Source organism: Fukomys damarensis, unplaced genomic scaffold (assembly GCF_012274545.1).
Source record: "Fukomys damarensis isolate Sample0158 unplaced genomic scaffold, DMR_v1.0_HiC HiC_scaffold_26, whole genome shotgun sequence".
NCBI classification, from domain to species: Eukaryota; Metazoa; Chordata; class Mammalia; order Rodentia; family Bathyergidae; genus Fukomys; species Fukomys damarensis.
Genome location: NW_022900938.1, coordinates 14,267,514 through 14,288,030, shown reverse-complemented (window position 1 = coordinate 14,288,030; position 20,517 = coordinate 14,267,514). Strand labels below are relative to the sequence as shown.

Here is a 20,517-nt window from a genome sequence, read left to right as displayed (position 1 = left end):
GTATATGAATTTTAGGAATCGGTCACACCAGCCGAAGTCTGAGTCTCCCATTTCCTCACCCTGGTGAGGGGAAGCAAAGAAGTTGACCCTGGCTGAGGTCACAGGTGACTGAGCTGGATTTGACCAGAAATTAGGCACTCAGAAAGCTTCATGAAGCAAGATGTAAAGATAGTTCCAAAATGAAAAGGGGTCTGCAATAAGAACACAAGTGCAAATAGAAACCTGGGCCCTGACTTAATATAGGTACGGAGATTAGAAAATTGTGTAGCTAGTTTGACTCCCTGTAACTATTTATTCCAAACATTTGTTGCCTCTGTTAGACTACTGGCATATGAGACTAAGTTTAATGCTTACATGCAAGAATTCTGCCATAGAGAAAGATCTCTTTGGTTTGGGAAGCAGAATTCAAGTGGCCCCGATTTATGTGAGTAAGGGAATCACCAATGGCTGGATGGATGGATGGGTGGGTGGATGGATAGGTGGGTGGATGGATGGATGGATGGGCGGATGGATGTAGGACCATCTCATTAGTGCTGAGAAAGCCTAAATCTTCTTGCAGCTTTCATGTGAATACAGACTTAGCAATGGAAAAGTATGAAAATGTGAGTTCAGGACACATCACTTTGAACTTGTCAGTACTGCGATATCCTAAAGCCAGTATGTGTTTTAGAAAGGCAAAGGCTTGAAGTCAGGCTGTCATATACTTCTACACAACTCAAAAAGAGAAGAAGCACAAATGTTTACATTTACTGATAAAGCCACCCTTCCTCAGATTCAGCAGCATGTACCTTAGCACTGGCATCTATCACTGCCTGTGAGAAGAGAAAACAAGACAAGGAATCAAGAAGATTGACAAGGATAAAACCCAACCAATGCCTACGATCAAAGACAAAGGCAAAGAGAAAAAATGCATTCTTAGATGACACTGACAAAGCAGGGACAGGCGGGTGAGCCTGCTTTCCTGCTGCTCAATGCTGTCTTTGGAACCTGTGGGGCAGCAGCTTGTGGGAGTTCAGTAAGGTGCCTGAAAATCACACTCTCGCCTGATCGGGAGCCTATGAGTCTCCTCAACAAAGAACAGACGACAGCACCAGACAGCTACACCTTCAGCTTACTTTGGAACAGGAGATGTAAATAGATCCTCAGAGTTCTAGTTAAAGCACTTATTCATGAAAACTAAAACAGCACTTAGGAAATTCAATGTCAGACAAAAGTTAGAAATTCTAGCAAGTGCAAAATATTCCATCAAACAAAACACAGTTAAAATTTTTTAAAGGCTTGAGGATATATTAAAAATGCTATCTGTACTTTTTCTTTCTTTGGTACTGGGGATTGAACTCAGGATCTTGTGCTTGCAAGGCAGGCAGCAGTACCACTGAGCTAAATCCCCGGCCCTATCTGTACTTTCTTAAGAGAAGTCTAGGCTGTTCCTTACGCAAATTCTAATAATTTCCAAAAATGTAAATGAAGAGGAAAATAAAAGATTAGTAATAGGAAGTAAGGAGACGGATCATTTGCAAATGAGAAGGGGACCAAGAGATGGAGCGAGGGGGAGAGAAAGGCAGGGAGGGATGAGAAAAATTGAGATGGGTTATATTCGTATGCCAATTCCTCACAAGGAATATGCACTGCAAACACTTACGAATAAAAAGTAAAACTCGAAAATAAAATAAAATACATTTCAAAATTCTAGTAACTTTTAACACAGATACCTGTTGAATATATTAAACTGATTTTAAAACGTATAATATTAAAGCTTGTATTTATTAAAAATATTTAGAGAAACATCATGATTCCCTTCATTCTAAAGAGAGCTGTTACAGATATGTGAGAACTTAGCAACAACCTATAAATACAAGAAAAATGTTTCTTAATATACAGTTGCCTTTGAACAAAGAAACAACCAAAGGGAAAAAATGCCTTCAGTTTTTAAAATGTCACCTCTCGGCCAATGCCCCGGAGGGAGAAGCTGAGGTCAACATCAAATTTGAAGTATTTCAACTATATCCACGATGCAGACAATTACGTGCATTGTTGTGGGTGGTGGTACCGTTGGTAAAACATGTCTCCGGATGTGTTATACAACAAAAAAATTTGCATCTGAATATGTACCAACCTTTTTTGACAACAATGCAGTCACAGTTCTGATTGGTGGAGAGCCGTATACTCTTGGGCTTTTTGATACTGCGGGACAAGAGGATTATGACGGGTTACGGCCATTGAGTTATCCACAAACAGATGTATTTCTAGTGTGTTTTTCAGTGGTCTCTCCAGCCTCATTTGAAAATGTGAAAGAAAAGTGAGTGTCTGAGATAACTCACCACTGTCCAGACTCTTTTCTTGCTTGTTCGGATCCAAACTGATCTCAGAGATGGCCCCTCTACTATTGAGAAACTTGCCAAGAACAAACAGAAACCTATCACTCCAGGAGCTCTGAAAAGCTGGTCCGTGATCTGAAGGCTGTCCGATATGTGGAGTGTTCTGCACTCACACAGAAAAGCCTGAAGAATGTGTCTGATGAAGCAATACTGGCTTCCCTGGAGCCTCCGGAACCGAAGAAGAGCCGCAGGTGTGTGCTGCTGTGAACATCTCTCCAGAGCCCTTTCTGCACAGCTGGGGTCAGCGTCATACTAAAAGCAATGTTTAAGTCAAACTAAAGATTAAAAATTAAAATTCGTTTCTGCAATGACAAATGCCCTTCACCTACCCACTTGCATCCGTGTGAGACAAGGCCAACAGGTACACCCCCACCCCTCCCAGGACTATTTTGAGTAATTGTGATTGTCAGAAAAGTGATCAGTACTGGGTTTTGTTTTGTTGTTTCAAAAAAAAAAAAAAAACTTTTTGTTGTCATTGTTTAAAAAGTAAGGCATGCTTGTGATGACTCTGTAACCAACTTATTTGAACTGTAGAAGCTCTGCTCCCTGGTTCCACCTGGGAGTAATCTGGGACATCATAGTATTTTTTTCCCTACTTTTTTGGCAGGGAGTTCATGTGGGGGTGTGGTTTTTAGTCTTTTTTTTTTTTTTTTTTTTTTTTTTTTTTTAATTCATGAAACAGTGGATAGCCCTTAGGGGAGGAGGATGGATTGATTTCACATTCCACTTCCTAGATCTAGTTTAGAAAAAAAGTATTCCCCGCCTGGTGCTCTTAGGAAGGAGTATAGTAAATACCTCCTTCAATAATATAGTCCTTTTTGAAAGTCGCCCTTTTTTTTTCCTCTCCACCCTTGAGTACATCCAGTATTTGATGAAACTCATGAAGTGGGTGTAAGCTATCTTGTCCCTCCTCTTTTCTAGGATGCGCTCTATATGTAACTGGGGCTTGCAAGGAAATTTGTTTGCCATTTGCTAATTTTTGAAGTTAATTTTAACTTCTTTCACTAATAAATGAAGGAAAGTATTGCATCTTTTGAAATACACCCAATGGACTGAGTTTGTATTAAAAAAATCTCCCTGTCAGTCACTGTCTTATATGTTTAGCATAGATTTGCAACTCAGTGGTGTTTGGTGTTCCTAGAACCCAGCCAAAGATCTGACACAGAGGAAATACTAGGGGTAGCAATACCTGACAGGTACCTCTTTCAGGTTGTGAGGATGTAGGAGTCTTAGGAAGACTGTTAGTAAGTGTTAATAGGGATTTTATCAGCTTATTCTTGTTGCAGATTCCAGGTTTTAAAACTGTTTAGGTAATTTTTTTCACCTTCCCCAAATCCTAATTCTTGTAGATTTCATTAGTGTTGAACCAATGCTTTCTCATGTCTCGAATCTTTGAATATGCATTCTTTTCAGACATATTGAACAAAAGCCCTTCACAAAATTAAATAAATAAATAAATAAAATGTCACTTCTTTCAAGCAATCATTGAGTCACCTTCAGTGCATTGGAGATTGTTTAACAGCTCATTTAAATTGCCTTTCAAATTTGATTAACATTCAGTTTATCTAGGGAAAAACATTGTTCACGCATGATATTACAATTATATGTATCTGCTGTACTTAGCTAAAAATTTTCCAGACATCTGCAGCAGAAAGTCAAAAATTAATTCAAATTTTTTGTCATTATTTTACCTTTACAGCATTTCTTTTTTTTTTTGGTACCGAGCGTCGAACTTGGGTCCTTGTGAGGTGGCGCCACTGAGCTAAATCCCTGGCCGCTACAGCATTTCTTGAGAGAGGGAGAGAGACAGAGACAGAGAAAGACAGAGAAAAATAGGAAATCAAAATTCATGCGTGGTGGATCTTTACTTTTTTTAATATATTACAGTAAAAGACACATTGCCATCAATCCCCGTCAAAATCCTCCCCCTTTATCCAAACACACTTATCGGTCTTTCCTGCCACTTTCTGAAGCAGTTCTGGGGTCCTCTTTCATGAATGCCTTTACCAGGACTGATGAAAGATACCACAAATGCTGCAGATGAGAGCTATCCAACAGCAAGCCAGTCTTCTAAAAATGTAACTGTGTGTCTACATGCATCTTATTCACCAGGTCTGGAACCACATGATTGCTGGTTCTTCTAGGAGTCAAAATTCACATAAATGTCACAATCAGATAAATGTTTCAAGTCAATTCAGGACATAGAGATGGCCACTAAAGAGACTCACAAAAGAGGATTTCCAGAATTGCTTCAGAAGGCGACACAAACAGTGGGATAAGTGTATTCAAAGCAAGGGAGAGTTGTTTAGTGAGGATTAATGGCACTGTATCTTTTACTGTAATTAATTAGTATACACACACACACACACACACACACACACACAATGGAGTACACTCAGCTATAAAGAAGGGTAAATATTTAGGTCATTTGTAGGAATGGGTGGACCTTATGCTCCTAATGCAAAGTGAAATAAATCAGACCCAGAGAGTTAATATTGCATGGCTTCTCTTATATAAGAAATTTAAAGTATAAGTAATTTTAAAAGCAAAATGAAAAATAGATTATAGGAAACAGGGAAATTGATTTTATGGAGATGGGAAGGAGATTTGGAGATCGGGGAGAAGGGAGAAAGAGAGGAGCAGGAAGCAAAAAGGATCAAGATGAGATATGTATATGAACCAATTCCCCACAATGAGGGTATTTATTATATATCACAAACATACTGATAAAAAAATCTTTAAAGACAAACATTTATTATTTTAAGTTTGCTTTTGTTAACCTGGAAGTAGAATTCCGGTGCCCTAGAAGCACTGACTGACTTCAGAGTACCTTGCTCTTAGAAAGTATCTTTATGTCAGGTGTGGTGCTGCACACCTGTAATCCCAGCGCTCGGGAGGCTGAGGCAGGAGGATCGCTGTGAGTTCGAGACCAGCCTGGGCTGCATAGTGAGTTCCAGGTCAGTCTCAACTACATAGTGAGACCCTGTGTCAAAAAACCAAAAAAAAAATAAAAAAAAAAAAAAAAAAAAAAAAAAAAAAGAATAAAGTATCTTTACAAGATCCCAATAATGAATGTAACTGTACTGTATAACTAAAATGTACCAATAAACTCACTGAGGGGGTATAAAAAGAAAGTATCTTCCTTACCTTTGTTTGACCTAAATCGATTATTGTTACTCCAAATATACATTTTAGGAAGTAGAAGGATGTGAGGAAAGCAGTATTTCAGAGGAAGGAGAGGGCTGATTGGGCTCTGGGGCATCCAGCCGTCAGCCTAGAAAAAGCTTTCTTGGGAAATAGAGCTCCCAAGGAATTTTCATCAAATCTAAGATTAATAATAGTCTTCGTTTTAACATCTTTAAACTTTTTTATATCCCATAATTTAAATAGAGTTCTTTTTTCTTTCCTTGTAGTCTGTACATGAAATAATGGACTTTGACAATTGATATTGCATTAGAATGAATGAAACTTGGGGGCAAAATTTAAAGAAGAAAAGAAACAGAATTGGAGGGGGCACTCATCATGAGCACGACCTGAGGAAATGCCTAAGATGCATGGCCTGAGACATGGCAGTAATTTTCTCTTTTTCTAATGTCCTTGCTTTTCAAAATTGCATAACATGGGGCTGGGGACTTAGCTCAGTGGTTTTACCACCTGCCTCGCAAGCACAGGGCCCTGAGTTCAATCCCCGGTACCAAAAAACAAAAAGAAAAAGAAAAAGAAAAAAGAAATTACATAACATGTACCTGTAATTTTATATAGGATAGAATCATGTAGATAATTTCTGTTTTCAGTCTGGCTTCGGTTGTTTTTGGAAGATTTCTTTTCATTATTTGCTTAGCTGTCTCACACATACACATATCCTACTTTTGACTCCAAGTGATAAATAATCGGCCTTTCCTTTGAGTAAACGTGCAACTTTCTTCTAACTGAATAGGAGGTGTGTGTACACACACACACACACACACACACACATAGAGAGAGAGAGAGAGAGAGATTAAAAAGAAGGGAATGCTACCAACTATGTGAGCCTAGAAGAGAAAAGAAAATAATTAACAGAATCAAGGACAAAAACCATATGATTATCTCAATAGATACAGAAAAAGCATTCGACAAAATTTAACACCATTCATGATAAAAACTCTGCAGAAAATTGGAATTAGAATAGATGGTCTTATCTATGAAATGCCAAGAGCCAACATCAGATTAAATGGTCAAAAACTGAAAATTTTCACACTAAAATCAGGAATGAGACAAGGATGTCCACTATTACCACTCCTGTTCAATATAGTTCTGGAAACATGAGCCACAGCCATTAGACAAGAGAAAGAATAAAAGCAATAAAGATAGGAAAGGAAGAAGTGAAACTGTCATTATTGCTGATGATATGATACTCTACATAGAAGACCCAAAAATCTCTGCCAAATGACTTCTAGATTCGATTGACAGATTCAGTAGAGTAGCTGGATACAAGGTAAATACTCAAAAATCAATAGCCTTCTTGTACACAAATAACAGTCTCACAGAGAGTCAAATTAGTGAAACAATCCCTTTCACAATAGCATCAAAACAATGAAATATCTAGGAATCAATCTAATGAAGGAGACAAAAGACCTCTACACTGAAAACTACAGCACTCTAAAAAGAGATCAAAGAGGATATAAGAAAATGGAAAAACATCCCTTGCTCCAGGGTAGGAAAAATCAACATAGTAAAAATGGCCACACTTCTAAAATTGCTATACAGATTTAATGCAATCCCTATTGAAATCCCAAGTGTATTTCATAGAACTAGAGAAAACAATCCAAAAATTCATTTGGAATGAGAAGAGACCTAGAATAGCAAAAACAATTTTAGGTAACAGGATACAGGATACAGGAGGGTGAGGCATGAGAGGGGTATCACAATTCCCAATTTGAAACTATACTACAAAGCTACTGTGATAAAAACAGCATGGTACTGGCAAAGAAACAGACCTAAGGATCAGTGGAATAGATTAGAAGATGTAGAAACATCTCCTGACATATGCAACTTCCTCATCTTTGACAAAAGAGCCAAACACCCTCTCTGGAGGAAAGATAACCTCTTTAATAAATGGTGTTGGAAGAACTGGATTTCAACTTCTCAAAAATTAAAACTAGATCCCTATCTTTCACCATGCACTAAACTAAAATCCCAGTGGATTAAAGGTCTAAGTTTCAAAACAGAAACACTAAACTTGGTGGAAGATAAGCTAGGTAGAACTCTTGAAGATACCCAAATAGGAAAAGACTTTATGAACAAATCCTCAGTAGCACGGGAGCTAGCACAAAGAATCAACAATTCAGATCTCATCTTTTTAAAAAGGTTCTGCACTTCCGGAGAAATCACAAGCAGAGCTAAGAGACAACCCACAATGTGGGAAAAAAATTTGACCAGCTTTTCCTCAGACAAAGAACTACTATCTAGGATATATATAGAACTCAAAAGAATCAGACCCCCCAAATATAAAGACCCAATTCAAAAATGGGCATCTGAAATGAACAGACATTTCTCAGACAAAGAAGTAAAAGCAGCAAATAAACATATGAAAAAATGTTCCCATCACTGGTCATTTGAGAGCTGCAGATAAAAACAACACTGAGATTCCACGTCATCCCAACAAGAATGGCTGCTATCAAGAAATCAATAACAAATGCTGGTGGGGTTGTGGGGAGAAAGGAACCCTTCTCCATTGTTGGTGGGGAGTGCAGACTGGTGCAACCACTGTGGAAATCAAAATGGAGATACCTCAAACAACTAGGATTAGAAGTCCCATTTGACCCAGCTATTCCTCTGCTGGGTATCTTCCCAAAAGAAGTGAAAGAATCATACCACAGAGATATATGCTCACCCATGTTTATAGCAGCACAGTTTGTATTAGCTAAAACTTGGAAACAGCCCACTTACCCATCAATTGGAGACTGGATAAAGATGTGGTTTTTTTATAAAATGGAATACCATTAAGCCATAAAGAATGAGAAACTAGAGAGATTTATAGCTAAGTGGATGCATATTGAGGCCATACTCAAGTGAAATTAGTAAGTTACACATGTGTAAATGCTGAATAGTTTCTCTGGTGTGAAAAAGTAAAAGTGTAAATAAGGATTAAAATGTGTAATTGAAAAAAGGAAAAAAATGGAAACAAAGTTTGTGTAAATAGGGAAGGGTGAGGGGGTTGAAGTGAGGGCAGGGGTGTGGGGAAAAAACAAGAACCAAGACATATCATGTAAATGTACAAGATCCCAGTGTTAAATCTAACTGTATTGTTTGCTTTAAATGTATCAATAAACTTAATGGTAGTAAATGTATAATTGATATTTTGTAACGGGAAGAAAAGGTCTAAAGGAGGAGAGGAAGAGGGAGAGGTGGGGGAAAGTTCAAAAGGGAAAAGAAAAACTTTGTGAAAAGGAAAAACATGGAAAATGTCTTTGTAAACAGGGAAGGGTGGAGGGGCTGAGGGAGTTCTGGGAACAGGGAAAAATAAGAGCCTGATAACTCATGTATAAGTACAAGATTCCAATGATGAATTTAACTGTGTTGTATACCTAATATGTACCAATACATTTAATAAAGATAAAAAATAAATTTTATTTTGAGGCAAAAAAAGAAAAACCTGAGCTCCAAAAGGAAATCCAGGCAGCCAGCACCTACTTCGCAGCCTTTTGAGATCCTAAGAAAAGGATTCAGCCAGCATGTGCTTGGACCCCAGGCCCATGAATAAGTGTGTCAGAAAATAAGTGTGTGTTGTGTGAAGCTTCTAAACGTATCAATTTGCTATACAAGAAAATAAATGTATTCTCTTTCTCCTATTTCTTTTTCTATCACCTTTATCACCACCACCCACATAACAGGTGACAGTAATTCTCTGATAACAAAATTGCAAGCATTTACAAAATATGCATACATTTGGAGTGAAGGATCTTATATTGCAAAGCTGGGATATTGTACAATATCATCATTTTGCTTTCCTCACTTATCAATGCCTCATGGGCAGCCCTCTGAATTCCCGGGTAAGATTTTTTTAAAGTCTTTTTAATGTCTACAAAATATTCCACGGTATAAATGTGCTGTAATGGGTGTTCACTTTTTGTTTCCAATTCTTTGCCGCAGTGAATAATGTTACAACCAACATTCCATATACAATATTCTTTGGTGCTGCTGTTCCTGCTGGTCAGTTTCTCTGGAGTAGGACTGTGAGATCAAAGCATGCCACAATTTGTTTCTTCCACGAGACATCACCAGATTACTTTGCAGAGAATTACGAGATAATTTATATTTTTCTTTGTTACCTCTGAAAGTATCCTTGCCTGTCCCTATCTCAACAGAAAATGTTGTGTTCTTTCTTGGCATTATGGTCAGTCTGAGAAGTATAGTTTGATTTGCATCTGCCTGCCTCAAAGGAGTTTGACCTGTTTTGGTTTAGCTCTTTTAAATTTTGCCTACTTTAAACTGGATAAAGAAGATGTGATTTTTCTATAAAATGGAAAGAATAAGAATGAGAAATTAGAGTCATTCAAAGGAAAATGGATCCATATTGAGGATATACTCCTAAGTGAAATAAATAAGCCACACATGTGTAAATACTGAATCGTTTCTCTGGTGTGAAAAACTATAATAGTACATAAGATCCTAATGAGATAACTGACAGTGTGAAATAGGAAGAAAGGGGCTAAAGGTATAGGGAAAGTGGGAAGGGTAGGGGAAAGCTCATAAGAGAAAGAAAAAAATATGAGAAAATGAAAAAAATGGAAAAAAAATGTTTGTAAATGGGGAGGGGAGGGGGGGTAAAGGGAGGGCACGGACAAGGGGAAAAAATGAGAACCAAGACCTGTCATGTAAAGGTGCAAGATCCCAATAGTGAATGTAACTGTACTGTATACCTAAAATGTACCAATAAACTCAATGAGGAAGAAGAAAAAAAATTTGCCTACTTTGTAGTATCTTACGTATTTTTTGAATTAAATTATCTCTGTCAATTTGTAAGAACTGTTTGTGTATTATAGATTTTAATCTTCTTTCTATGCTCTGCACATCAATATTTTTCCAAATCTATTACTGTGTCCATTCGTTTTTATATATTTTATATAATATATGCATCTTCCTCCCCCACCCCTCATTTGTATATGTGGTCTTCTAGAAGCTGTCATAGGTGCTTGTCTTTGTGTTGTTACATTTAATTTTTAATCCATCCAAAATTTATCTATACAATAGAAGACAGTGATACAATTTTATTTACTTCCTGATGGACAGCCAGTTAGGTTAACACCATATATTGCAAAACCATCACTTTCCAAATTAGTTAAAATACTACCTTATCTTTATGTTAAATTCTCATCCATACAAGGCTCTATTTTCAGATTCTGGATTCTTTTCCATTGGTCTGTACTGATCCCAATGCCATATTGATTCAAATATAGTAAATTACAGCATGTTCTCATCTGGTAAAGAAAATGGTCCACTAGCCCTCTGTTCAAAAATGTCTTACCTTATTTCAGGCATTTACTCCCACATAAAATTTTTAAAAGACTTACTCAGATTGAGAAAAACATAGCTCACTGGGAATTTTCTTTGAAAATGAATTTCATTTTCATATGAACATTTAGAGGATTCATATTTTTATGTTAATTCCTTTTACCCAAAATTTCTACCTTTATTTATTTCTCATGTTATATTCTTCAACACAAATGGGTAGTTTTGTACACAGGGATAACTCCAGACCCAGTCCACTTCCTGTGACTCAAATCCAAGGACTCGCTAGGACACAGGCATCATAAGTTGAGCACATTTTTCCTTTCCCCTGTGTGTTCTTCTTTCTATCTAATATTTATTATGGAGAATTTGGCTCCTGTCTTGGAGCTCTCCATAAAAACTGAACTTAGAGATAAAAATAATGACAAAATATAAATATTTATTGTAAAGCATTGGCTCACAAAATCAAGGAAAGCCCCACGATCTGCTGCCTGTAAGATGATGGCCCACAGAAGGTGGGGTCGTCTGAGGACTTCACAGCTGGAGAAGCAATGGTGTAGATTGCAGGCAGTCTGAATGACAGGAAACCAGGAGCTCCAAGGGCAAGAGAAGATGGATGTCGCAGCTCACACGCTGGACAGTAAGAGGGCAAATCCAGCACTACTCTGTTTTCTTGTTCTCTTCACAATGCATTGGACAGGACCTTTTGCTTTGCTCAGTTCACCAATTCAAATCCTAACCTCTGCAGGATACAGGAGGGTGGATATCCTGAGACCCCTTCAAGTTCACGCATAAAATGAATCATCATGAGGTTCCCGCAAAGCACTTATGCATCATGAGGTGCTGTACATTTGGGGATTTCCCTTGCAGGAAAAAAAAAGTTAATTGCATAAGAAGGTAAAGAAAGCTTTTGTTCTGATTTATTTTTCTTTCTCTCTGGCAATATTTTCACAGAGAAATCTACATTTCTTCAAGGTATAATGTCAGGAAATTGTCAGAATTCATAATAATTTGCTGTTCTTTAAAACAAATTGAACACAAAGTCAATGTGAAATAACAACACTATTTGCTTTAGAAAGTCTCATTAACAGGAGCATTATTTATCAAATTAATGGAATCAGATATTCTGTGACTAAATTATAGTGTCTGCTTTCTTTCTCACTTTTCATACCAATTTTGAACAATTTTCAGGGCATTTTACTCTATTTCCAACACCAGTACATAGTGAGAGGTTAATCGGGAGTTGAGTGGAAAAGGAAGTCTTGCAGTTAATAATACGCAAGCACAAACACACAGAGATTTTTATCCAAACAAATATTTCACCAGACTTCAAGTCAAACAAAAATACAGCATGTGTTTGTTAACTGCGACACCACTGAAAATAGAATTTTAAATTACCTATAGATTTTTCAAGCAGACCACTTTTATTGCAGCAGCTGAATAAAATCTATAAAGTTCGTACCACCAACTTTGCCAGATTTAGCGTTCAGCTGAGTAAATGAAAGAAAAACTACAAACTTAAATCTTCCTTTTTAAACATTTCACAATGAATTCACATATCTATGTTTGATTTTTTTTTAACTATGCCCCTAATCCTCCAGTTGCCTTTTTCTCTCCCTGTAGGGAGAGATAGTTCTATTAGATACCACAAAAAAGAACATTGTCTTGCTACCTTGAAAGTCTTATCTTCTTTCCTCCACAGCTCCCATATTAAAATTTCCTGGTTTTACAAAGATAAGAAATAATTTTTATGTGTCTCCCTAAATGAGAACAGATAGAATACAACACAGAAGTATTAATCACAGTCCAAATTGATTTTAAAGGATTATTACTTTTATCAACACACAAGCTTACCTAGCACCCCTTATTTTAAATAAAAGGATCAAGTTTATGATACTGTGGAACCATGTCAAATTATGACCCATATAAGATACCAATGCTGCTTTGTTTCCACTCCTTCTTAATTCATATTTAGGGACTTCCTTTCAAATCATGCTATATTAAAAATAAAAATGAATTTCCTGTTGGCTCCATTTGCTCCAGCAAAATTAAAATACCTGATGGGTAGACTTACTTAAATATAGTGAAGACTGGAAGATCAGGGCAATCCCAGGTCAGCATAAAACGGGCAGATGGCTCGACATAAAACAGATATTCAGTGGCTTGGGTGGACAATCAGCCAATGACTGCATGGTGTTATAGTTTAGATCTAAAATGTCCCCCCAAAGTCTCATGTGTGTGGAAGGTGACTGGGTCATGGGAGTGCTGCTATACTCATCCACTGAGTTACTGAGTACAGTGGCCACTGGGGTGTGACATGGAAGGGTGATTCTTTTTTTTCTTTTTTTTTTTTTGGTACCGGGATAGAACTCAGGACCTTACACGTGTAAGGCAGGCATCAGAACCACTGAGCTAAATCCCCGGCCCTGGAAGGGTGTATTCTTGTCCCTGGCTTCTCTCTGTCTCTGTCTCTCTCTATCTCTCTCTGTCTCCCTCTCTCCCCTCTCTCTCTCTCTCCCTTCTTCCCTCCCTCTTTCTCCCTCCCTCCCTTTCTCTCTCCCTTCCCACCCCCCTGCTTTCTGACTGCCATGGAGTGAGCAACTTTTCTCTATTGTGCCCCTTTTCACCATGCCCTATCTGCCTTGGAGCCAGGCAAACATGGGCTAAAAACAGGAACCAAAATAAAGCTCTCCTCCTTTCAGTGCTTTGCTCCAGGGATGGGAAAATGACTGACACACATCACACATGGGAAACTTTGAAAATCAAAAACAGTTTTGAAGGTATAGTTGAACAGATTTGTCTCATCTACTACTACGTTTAGGAGGTATAACCTGCCCATTCTGCCCAACCTGCTGTTTGTGCTTTTCTTCTTATATCCTACCCACGTTATTCTCCACGACTCCCTTACAGTTAACCTGAAAACTCATTCATCCTAGAAAAGAAATGACTGGTATTCTTTCTGTCCAGTTATTTGCATTTCACATGTACTTAATGTAGGCATAAAGGGCTTTCATCTTACTAAAAAAGCCATGGGGAAGAGAAGAACGGTGTTGACATGAATTTCTTCCCGCAGGAAAATGAAGAATGTGACTTCTGGCCCCACAGCTTTCAAATCTATTTCTACTTCCCATTTCATAGTTCCCCTGCTTCAAATATTCTCTCAAATACCTCTAATCACTTTGCCAGTATCCTGGGAACTTTGTATTTTTTTTAAATCTTCTACCTATGTCACAAATTTAGATCTAAGGATTGACTAAGAGGACAGCAGTTTGAGTACAGTAGAAGGTTTCTCTGACATATCAGCCTTGGTTAATTGATCCATTAATCAAAAGTAGTAGGTGTAAAGAGGTGAATCACGTAAAAACACCACACTGGTACTATAAACATTCTGTCTGGATTTACCCAAATATGCATTAATTGTCTGGTTTTTTTCTGGTGGAACTCAAACCCCTCTGGGTCCACCACCTGGGGCTCTGCCCATGAGCTTTCCCAGATGTCTATGAGATCCACACTCACTATACAGTTTGGTGTTTCCAGTTTCATTTTCTGATATGCGCAGAAATCTTAGAAATGTACTTCTTCAGAACAATCTGGATCAGGTGCGCTTTTGGCCTGGTAATGTCTTCTGATGTTTTACCATTGTCTTACTAACATCAGATCTGACAGTCTCAAGTGACCTTTGCAGTTGAGGGTTTCCAAAGCATTCAGTGAGCTATCACCGAGATGCCACCACTTTCTTTTCACTTTTGTCAGTTTAGGGAATACTTAATTAAAATTGCACTCTTCTAATTACAAGAAAAAAACTGCCATAATAAAAGGTGTTGAGACAAAGGAGGTGACTGCACTTGGAGGAGCAGAACGCAGGGGGGAGTAATCCGGAGCCTTCCACTTCCAGTTAGTTCACCCTGCATTGTGAGAAGCTCTACGGGAAATTTGCCGAGCCTCACTTTACCTGGGGAGGTGGATAAATGGAGGTAATCGGGAAGGGCCTTTCCTACGTGTCCTGCGGCTTCCTGCACCAACATAACCCAGAGGAAATTGAGCCAGAGTTCCAGAAACCCTGATAACCCCAAGAGCACTCTCATATATCTTTCTCTGCAGAAGAAATCAAAAAGGGAGAGGATGGACTAGGACCATCTCCTAAATGTTTATTATACTAAGGTAATAAGTATGACAGTAAATAAAAATAACTCAAGAAACAAGACAGATGGAAGATGTGAACACTAAAATAAGCCAAGCAAAAGTAAGGAGAGTCTTGCTTGGCTGAAAGAGGTTGACAGTTGTTACTTTTGAAGCAGAAAGTTGGTCCTATTAACATTTTCTTAGACGCAGAAGATGCAGGTGTCACTATTATTCAGCGAATAATGTTACCCTTGCCTTGAAATGCAAGACCTTCCTCTAACATGAGCAGCATTTTGTGGTACTCAGGGAGAAAAACAACTTTCTGATGTAAAGGCTTAAGAAATCATTACAAGGATGTTAGACGAAATGCAAATGAATTATTTTAACAGCAACGGCAGATATTAGAGTGATCAAAATTCACACTGCATCTATGCATGATGATTCATCTTTAGTCAAACCTTAATTACTACATTCAGCTTAATGATTAGAACCTGTTCCAGAAATATTACAAACAGGTGCGAAATAAAGGATCGTGTAAAATATCATCCCCTGAGAAAATAAACTGCAGTTGCAATTATTATATATAATATTATGCAACTTACAGGAGCTTAACAGTATAATCTGAGTTTTCATATTATAGAACAATAAGTTAACTGAATACCTTTTGTTACAAAAACCTGTGCTCATGTTCTGCTTGTGGGAGGAAGGGAAAGGGATAGCACAGTTACATTGTGAATTTTTTAAAGCTGATTTTTAAAATTCAAGTAATACTAAATTTCTCTATTTTTTAAGTTTTTTTGTTTTGTTTGCTTTGTTTTATTTTATTTCTGCAGTGCTGAGAACTGAACCCATAGTCTATTGCATGCTAGGCCAGTGCTCTACCACTGAACTACACACACCCCAGTCACCAATGTTTTCAGTAGGTTTGTTCAATATGTAAATAGGTAATTCACACAGTTCAAAAACTATTAAGTTAAAAATGATATGCAGGGACGACTCCTTCCAGAGCTGTTTCTGTCTGCCCAGTTCCAAACTGGTATTTATTTTTGAATAATCAGTTTCTATCCTCTTGTTTTAATATGGCACCTTTGTAATATAATATATATAATAATTTTTATGTATATGGGTTCTCTGAATAATAGTGAAATTAACTCTTTACCTGTGATATGGGTTGCAAATTTTTTGCAGGTTTGCAACGGATCTCTTGAAGTACTGTGGAGTTTGAGCCATGAAAACAAAACAAAATATTTAACATTTCCAAATTCACTCACATTTTTTATCAGGGCCTCTGGATTTTGATTCATAATTAGAAAAGCCTTCCCCAGTAAAAATAAATTTTCATCTAGTATTTGAATGGCTTTTTATATATAAATCCTTGATGTATTTGGGACATTGTAGTATATAATACACAACCCATATGTGCCGTTTTATTTTTTCTGGAGAGCTACCCATCATCCTAGGACCATGTGTTGGATAATCTGGTTTTACCCTCTTGTTTTGAGATAGAACCTTTGTAATACACTGGCTATTTGTTTATTCTTATACCATTTCTCTGTTAAATTATTGAAACCTAAAAATGTTTTACTATCAAGAAATCTACTGATAGCCCCATCAGTATTGCCCCTCTTTTTTAAAGTTTTTCTCAATATTCTTGTTTGTATATCTCTTCTAGATAAATTCCATAAGCAGTTGTTCTAGTTTCAGTATGTTTGACATTCCTGGGCTGGGCATGATGGTACACACCTGTGATCTCATCTACTCCAGAGGAAGGGGCCAGAGGATCGCAAGTTTGAGAACAGCCTGACAGTTTAATGAGATCCTATCTTGAAAAAAAGAAATAAAAAGGGCTCAGGAGACAGTGCTTGGCTAGCATGGACGAGAGCCTGCGATTCACAGCATTCTTCTTGGATCACTTTAAATTTATAAATTACCTCCTGGAGAAGCAATAACTTTATGCTCTTGAATCTTTCTATCAAAATCTGGGTATACTATCTGATTCACTCATATCTTTTTTTGTATGCTTCAGGAGTCTTCTAAAATTTTTTGTGTTTAGGATCTACACATTGCTTGATATATTATTCTTTTGTATGGTATGAAATCAATTGCTCAATATACTTTATGGTTATAATTTCCAGATTGCCTGTGTTCCACTACTTTGCTGAATATTTCCATTTGCAGTAAAAATTTCAACTGTTTATCTTGGGTTTTTTACATATATAATCATATTATCTTCTAATAAAGCTTTTGTTTGTTCTCTAGTACTTACCTCAGGGGCAAGAAGTCTTCTCTGAATTCTTTCACAGGCAGAATAGTTCATTTTAGCCTTTATTCTTAAACAAAACTTTGATTGCTTAGAAAATTAAAATGTGTGAATCTTGTATTAGCTGTCTGCTATTTTATAAATTTGGCTTCGCTTGAAAACCTGAGAGCAACCCTATTTTTTCTCTTATGTATGAGTTGGCCATTTTGTCTAGATACCAAAGTTGATTCATTTATTCATAAAGCACTACACTTTCTGTAGATATTATCTTGTCACTTGATCATTCCATTTAGATTTCCCTGGTTCCTGGTGTTTTCCTTCATTATATGAGTTCAAATCTTTTCTTTCAAGAACAATTTCTTGAACTATATCTTCATTCCTCATGCCTCCGGGAATACACATTATAATTCTTTTCGTCTATCTTCTACTTCCATCATCCTTCTCTAATCTTCCATTTACTTTTGTTATTTTTATTTTCTATGTTCCTACTCTCTCTGGGTCTCTCTATATTTTATTTACATTTTTCTGCAATGACTGTGTTTTTTATTTCTGTTGTTTTTTATAAGTTCTTCCAGTTGCATTTTCAACGGCTCATTTTAGTTTGCATCTTCTTCCTTCTTTTATTTCTGCCTTTTGGGTTTCTTTAAAGAAGTGATTTTCTTATTAAGCTTTTTCTTTTAAATCCATGGCAAAATGTTCCATCTCAGTCTTCATCTGCGCTGCCCTCGTCTTTTTCTACAGAGTATTTTGTGGGCACTAAGTCCTGGTGATCTTTTCTCCTTTTAATCTCATAGTCTCCACATTAACCTAGTGCCAGTCCATTTTCCATTACTCGTCATTGATGGAGTTGAATTTTTCTCACCAGGCAACTTTCAGAATGTTCCTACGAAGTGTAGGATTGAGGAGCCAGTGTAGTTTCTCAAGCTCTCTACATTTCAAAACTTGAAGGCACATTTCTCTCTTCTACCACAGAGACAAACTGCTTCCTACAAATAAGACTTGCCTGTAATTTTTTGTGGGCTTCCACCTCTTATGATGAACTGAACCAAATGAGGTTTAGGAAAGTCTCTACTACCAGCCCAGATCACCCCAAGGGCCTACATCTTATGTTATCTAATCTTGCATTTTAATCATTTCTGAATCACTTGGTTTTAGGTCCCACCTCCTCTCTCTCTCTCTCTCTCTCTCTCTCTCTCTCTCTCTCTCTCTCTCTCTCTCGCTCTCTCCCTTCCTACCTTCATCTCAGCCTCTTTCTACTCCACTTTACATATGAAACTTTTTTTAAGCCTCACTAGGAGGTGAATTTGTTCGATGTTTTCTGAGATCTGTCACTGAATTATCTCAGAGCTCCCAGAGGCAGAGAAATTATTTAGTTTCATTCATTTCCTTCCATAAGGCTGATTCTCAACTTCAACTGCATTTTGCAGCCTTAATGTGACTTGAAATCCACTGATGGTACCTATCTTCTGTATCTAACACAAGTGGAATTTGCTGAGGTTTTGTTCTTTCATTCTGTTTTCTACTTTGGGGTAATTCCAGGAGGAAAAGAGCACAATCCTAGTCAGATGAAATGTCAGAGTTATAAAAAATGCTAAATATAAGGATTAGTATCTTAGCATCAGAGTCTTAATTTTCTTGCCAAAGATTCATGGTCTCACTCCAATTCTGATTAAAATCAGGGCAAATATAAGCTGAGAGAAATTCTACAAAATAATCCATCAGTACAGTTCCAAAATATCAAGGCCATAAAAGAGAATTAAAGACCAAGGAACTATCATAAACTGTAAAAAAGGAAGGAGACATAAAATCTAAATATAGCATGAATCCTGCTTAAAATTCTGAAGGGAAAAAAGGGACATTAGTGGGAAAATTAGCGAACTTCTAATGGAACCTCAAAATTGAATTAATAATGAGTAATAATTAGCCTCCTGTTTTTCATAATCATACTATGGGTACAAAAGATGTTAAGATTAGAAGAAGCAGGATGAGGGCATTAAAGGGGCTTCAACACATTTTTTTCTGTAAGTTTCAAAATAGTTCAAACCAAAAACTTAAAATAAAAATATAGGCATAAGGAAAAAATTTAAACCTGAATGTCATACAAAGGCAACAGAAATGGGGAAGAACTCAGGAACTTTATTTTCAGCCAAAAACAAGAATAACATGTATTCCAAAAATACAATTTTTACCAAAGCAGCTAAAATCATGACAAAGTGACAAACGTGCACATTTGGAGAACAGGATGGAAAGATGGGATGGCAAATCAGCCTGGCTCTGCCGGTTAGGGGCTCCCTGAGGTGACAGAACCACCACCCTCCATAGGACCAATTTCAGAGCCTCAGGTGGCTGAAGCAGGAGAATCACAAGTTAAAAGCCAGCCTGGGGAGCTTAGCGAGACCCTGTGTCAAAATAAAAGAAATAGGAATGTTGATCAGTGGTAGCGCTCACAAAGCACAAGACCAACTGGAAAACAAGCAAAAAAAGAAAGATTTTACATTAGGAGAGAAGAAGAAAGATAGGGGTTGAATAAACCAAAGGCACTTAATAAAGTAACCTGTAAACAAAGATACTCAAAATTCCAGTGAGGAGAACTAGAAAATACCACCAAAAACACTTGCAGGACACCTCCCAGCAAATGCAGAGTTAAGAAAGCAGCCTAACGGGATATTTGGAAGAACCTGGAGCTGCGCTGATACAAAACTTGGCATGAGGAACAGCAGAAAAGAGCAAAAAAACTTACCAAGTAAAGCACATGTACCACAAGTAGAAAAAAAAAATCAATTAAACATTTTGCCATGAATTTTAGGAACTGGATAAGACAATTGTCTCTATGACTTAAAACCAGAAACCTGGAGTACCTGGACCCAAATGAGAGATGGTGAGAAGACCTAAGCCCTGAGTAACCAGCAGAAGACAGACAGATCCTGACCAGAGCTCAGGAAAGGAGTCGAAGATAAAAACAAAACCATCCTAGGAAGGAGCTGAAAATAAAGGCTATACTATGCAAAAAGTACACTCGCAAATGCTAGCCTCTTTGTAGGCTCAAAAAAAGAGTAAATTGCATTAAAATAAAATTTAAAAGAATTATAAAGAAAGTATTACCTACAAAAGATGAGCAAAGGAGATATATCATACACATAACTGGAGACACAAGAGAATAAACAAGAGGAATAGAGCAAACATTTAAAATATAATTCATAAATCAGCTCTTAAATGTATAATCATATATATGGATATTGCTTCTTCTTCTTTTTTTTTTTTTTTTTT

General features: G+C 37.2%; 1 pseudogene; it reads left to right on the top strand.

Moving 5' to 3' along the window:
• The first annotated feature begins 2,012 nt into the window (after window positions 1-2,012).
• LOC104870987 lies at window positions 2,013-2,585 on the top strand (annotated as a pseudogene).
• Window positions 2,586-20,517: the final 17,932 nt, after the last annotated feature.